A 5447-nucleotide genomic window follows, 5' to 3' on the forward strand; every position below is an offset into this window, starting at 1 on the left:
ACAGAGATCTGAGTGGATTTCTGCCTTCGGAATGCTAGGATTAAAGGTGTGTGTGCCACCATTTTATGGCCTCTATGTCTATCTAGTGGCTGTTCTGTCCTCTGACCCCAAATAAGTATATTAGGATGCACAATATATTTGGGGACACAATATATCACTACACACAGGGCAGAGGGTCGTGCTGTTCTCTGACTCCAGACAGTGATCCCAAATTTGAGTCCCTGCTACTGATTCACCTGCCTCATGTTCCTAAGGCTGACTTCAGCCATCTGCAGAAGAGTGGCTGGAAAGCAGACTTCTCTCTCTAGCACTAGCCCTACAGAGGGACCATGAACAAGAAACTGCACCTCTTAGTCTCTTGTTCCTTCCTCTAGAGCCAGTGTGTGCAGCCAAGTCAACGTGCTTGGCTGAGAATGGACTTGGCTTTAAACCATAGTCCAGTGCTTGGCAGGAGGACACTGGCAAACATGCGATGGGTTGACTAATTGAACAATGCAAACATAAACACTCCACTGTCCTTTCCCCTGGCTCATCTAGCCCCAACATGATTTACTCATTAGATCTTAATTTAAAAGATTTGCTTGTGCTGAGGATTTCTGCATAATAGTCTATACCTATTTCTAACTGTGGCCAGTGGGGCAGTTGTTAGCTTCCAGAACACAGTTTTGATTAACAAAATATCTTGCATGGTTCCTACAAATTTAGAATTTGGAAAAATATGACTTCTTTAGAAATGATAACATATGTGTGTGTGTGCACATGCCACACCACAGTGAGCCTGGGTAGGTCAGAAGATAACTTGTAGGAGTCAGTTCTCAGCTTCTATCTTGTGGGTTCCGGGTCATCATCAAAGTCAGGTCATCAAGCTTGGTGGCAAACATTTATACCTTCTAGTTCATCTTGCTGGCCAAGAATTTCATTTACTAAGCATCAATTATACATGTATGATGTGTGTCACACACATAACATTTGTATACTGGCAATGCTGGATATTGAATACAGGACCTGTGCATGCCAAGCAGCCACCTTACCATTGAGCTGAATCAGCCTCATTCCCTATCTATCTATCTATCTATCTATCTATCTATCTATCTATCTATCTATCTATCTATCTATCTATCTATCTACCTATCTATCTATAATCTATTCATCTGTCTATCATCTATCTATCATTTATCTATTTGTATGTGGTATAACAAGAATGTAAAGGGTGAGATTAATACCAACCAGTGATCTCGTATTACTCTTAGGTTTTGTCTACACATGAATTACAGTTCTAAATTTTTTTTTAAACTTAACAGCATTTTCTGTTAGAAAGATCTGCTGATATCAGTCAACACCACCTTGAGTGAGGCACCTGTATTTTCTCTGTATTTTCTCACTTGTAACTCAGCATCACAGTGCTTACTTAATAGTATTAGAAAAACATGGGCTTCTATTCCTGGCTTTGGTGAAGGGCGGTGGCTATGATAAAGGCACAATCCAGACAGCATTGACTGATGTTTATGGACATGAGCTAGGTGCTGTCCTGGATTCTGGGGTTCATCTTTTCTTGAAAGAGATACATCCTGTTGTTTTGGCATGTTTGCTTCAGAGGAGACAGGTGGTCCTTAGACCATGAGCAAGCATCTAAATGACCACAGATGAAGAAGGAAGTTGGGTAGAGGAAACTGACTCAGAGGAGAGGTACATCATGCACAAGGTGATGATGGCAGTGTTGACATGGGTGTAGGAGCAAGAGCTGCTGTATAAGGAGGAACAGGGATGGGGATGCTGCAGGAGGAGGCTGGACAGGGTTCCTGGAGGAGCAGAGATGGAGTTCCTACAGCAGCAGGTGCACAGGTCCTGTGGAAAGTAGACTTGGCAAGTTAGAAGAGTTGAAACTGAATTTTCAACTATCCAGGTTCACTGAACCAGCTGTGTATGATGGCAGAGTAGAGTTGGGTTCTGACTAGAGTTAAAGGAGTCAGTTTATAGCATGCTATCTTTGGATTAACTAAGTGATCTGGATCGGGGCTTAGTTGTCATCGTAGTAAGGGTCAGACTTTAGCCACAGAGCAAATGTGAGACCATTAATTCTTCAGTTTAAAAAAATAATATTTCTTCTTTGAAAATTTCACACACGTATACAGTGTATTTTGATCATATTTAACCCCTTCCCCCAACTTCCTCTAGGTGCCCCCTCCTCCATGCCCCTCCCAACTTCAGGTCCTAGGCCAATTAGTACTGCCCATATGCAGCCATGTGTAGAGCTCTGCACTGGGACGTGGACAGCATGTTGTTGCCCACTCCTCCCCAGCATTCATCAACTGCCAACAGCTTCTCAGCTAGAGGTGAGCCTTGGAATGCCATCCTCCACCCATGCTGGAATTTTACCTGGCTTAAGCTTGTGCAGGTGACCACAGCCACCATGAGCTCATGTGTGCAACAGTCATGTCACATCCAGAGGACATCATTCCACACCACCACACCACAGCCCATCCTTGTCTCGTACATTCTTTCTGGCTTCTCTTATGCAGCGTTCCTTGAGTCTTGGAGGTGAGGTGGGACCCCACGGGGGTGGGGATTTCAATCAAGAATCTCTTTAACACACATTAACTTTATTGAGTTTTTATGCTGCAGCCAGGTAAGCGAGGAAGGGCTAAGAAAATAAAGTCAGTTTTCAGCAAGTTAGATTTGTCAGATGTTGGGGGAAAAAACCTGTAGGACTGTATCTGGGTTATCAAATGTGAGTTTGTTCATGTCACTAACTTCCCTCCAATTTCAGTTTCCCAACCATCAAATGGTGTGTGGGGAAGTATGGTAACAGAAACTTCCTCAGAGGGCGCTGAGGAGGGCCACACGGGTTCGAGGCTGGGAAACAGCCTCCCACACATCATGCATATCTAATGTCAGTTGTATGCAAACCAGCTGGGGGAAAATAAGATGAAAATCAGTCTCTGTTTCTAATTCTGAAAACTCGGGAGCCTCCCAGGAGACAGCTGAGGAGAGGAAGCAAGGATTCCTGCCAGCTCCGTCACTCACCCAAGAGGCTCAGCTGGCATCTCCTTGTCCCTTTAGACGGCAGCTTGCCACTGGCTGGGTTGGTGGCAGTGGGCCAGTCACTGAGTTTAAATAGAATTTTCTTTGTAAATTGACACAGCAATGAAATTACCAAACTGCTGTGTTTATCTTTCTAAATAAAAGACAGATTTTAAGTACATTATACCAGAGTAATTGAAAATCAAAAGCAAATGAGGTGGTGGGGTGTGTGCACTGGGATTCCTACGCTAATGGTTTCTTCCACTTTCTGACCCTGAATTAGGTACAGTAGGAGGATCGGATGGGAAAGAAGGCACTCTGTGGTGTCCTTATGCGCTGAGCTGGTATGACGAGGGCAATTCTCAGAGTGACATTCGCTCATCATTTTGGAAAACTGAACTCCTTTTACTAAGGGTGTGAATGTCAGGAGGTGGGTTTCAATTAAGATGTTGCTGTTTCCAGGAGAAGCAGAGTTACTGCCTGGAGAAGCAAAGCCCTTCTTCCTCAGGGTTCAGGCTGCAGGGTGCAAGTGGCTTTCTTCAACCCAAGTTTAACTACCAAGGCCCCCTGGGATAAGTTCACCAGCCCAGAAGTTGTGCGTTACCTCCTGTGACTGCCTGAGGTGAGCTAGAACACTGCCATTTGCTGCAGGAGGCTGGCCTACCCAGGGGACCGTCTCCAGGACCCCAGGACTGGCTGACAGATTTTGAGTCTCCGCTTCCACGGTTTCTCCTGTCTGTGACAGTGAGGGAGGTTGTGTGAGCGCCTGTTTCTTTCAGCTCCACCACCCCCAGGCAGCTCATGACCAACTATATTAGAATGATTTTCAATGTGAATAATTAATGATACTTTCCCAGCCCTGAAAGTGGGAAGGGCTTCATCTTGTAGGCGAGATTACAAAGACTGGGGAGGTACACATATGAAGACTGGAGGTCAATCCCCAGCACCCACACAAAAAAAGCCAGACATCATGCTATAGACATATAAATCCATTCCTGAGAGACAAGAGACAAGGTGGATAAATCCTGAGGGAAATTATTCAGGGTTATCCTCTGCACTCTACACATATGTGCATGCATACACAAATGCACCCCGTACACATAAAAACCTTACGAAGTATCAGTCACACATAATCTGGATTAAAAAAAAAAAAACTACTTTGAGGCAAGCAGAGAACTGATTTACCCAAGCCGTGTGATGTCATCTTTCCCTGGCAACTGTCCATTCTCTTTGCTTATTAAACGGCAGCCTGTGCAGCCCCTGAGCATGAGGTACAGTGCTGCCCAGATCTAAGAATTATCTGTCCTCATGTCTAAGCATACTGCAGTTAACTAAATGAATAGTCATGATAAAAGGTTGGTAACTATACTGTCTTCAGAGAACAGGCAATTTTGCTGGAAGAATATTGGTAAATAAGTGCTCCTTACAGAATATTGGAAGCCAAGTGATGAGGTGCTTATTTAGAGACACGTCATCACTGGGCCTTCAGTGTGCTCTTGTAGCTCAGGATGGCCTAGATTTCATTATGTAACCAAGGATTGGCTTAAATTCCAGATCCTGCCTCCAACTCCTGAACCCTCTGAGTGTTAGGATTACAGCCATGTGCCATCATGCCTGGGTCACTAGAGGGAATTGTTAGGCCCAGGTTAGGAGATATGAGGGTGTGTTTTGGATTTCCTTTGTTTATTTCTTGAGTTGAAAGTTTGCTTCTTGGTGTCCTTGTGTATGGAGGCAGGGGCGACCTACAGAAGTAAATGTTTCTTGGGAAACATGATAGTCATGATAGTGATGGAATGGCCAAAACCAGATTCAGGGTCTGCTGCTCAGAGCCCGCTGCACAGGAAAAGGCAGTCATACCATCTAGGTCTCACTGCTCAGGCGTCCCCTCCCCCAGCACAGACACACAGAACGGCCACCTCCTATGCTCCTTCATTTAAAGCACTGGCTACAACACCCAGGTTCATCCTTGTCCTGAGTATTTCTGAGACTAGTGGCCCCACTCTGTTCCCATATAAATAAGGCACCAGCTTATGACGCCTGCTGAGACTCCAGGATGGTAGCAAAGTGCTCTAGCACAGTGGTTCCCAACCTTCCTAATGCTGTGACCCCTGGCTTCTGCAACATAGCTGTAACCAATAGAAAACCTGATAGAACCAAATCAGCTTTGGACAGAGGACAACTCACTCTGCCCCCTGGTGGACATGCCCTGCCATTTCCTTACACCACACTGAGCATCCTTAGAGATTCAGGCCATGCTGTTGCTTTGTCTTGAAGGACAAATGCAGAGGGATGAGCTGGCATTAAGAATGCCAGTTTTGCATAATCTGAAGTCACCATGTATTATGAGATGGAGTATACAGCGAAGAGAGAAGTCATGAAGGAGCTTTGGAATGGAGAGGCAAGGTGATAGACAACAGTTAAGGGGA

Source organism: Peromyscus maniculatus, chromosome 8, assembly GCF_049852395.1.
Source record: "Peromyscus maniculatus bairdii isolate BWxNUB_F1_BW_parent chromosome 8, HU_Pman_BW_mat_3.1, whole genome shotgun sequence".
Classification (NCBI taxonomy): domain Eukaryota; kingdom Metazoa; phylum Chordata; class Mammalia; order Rodentia; family Cricetidae; genus Peromyscus; species Peromyscus maniculatus.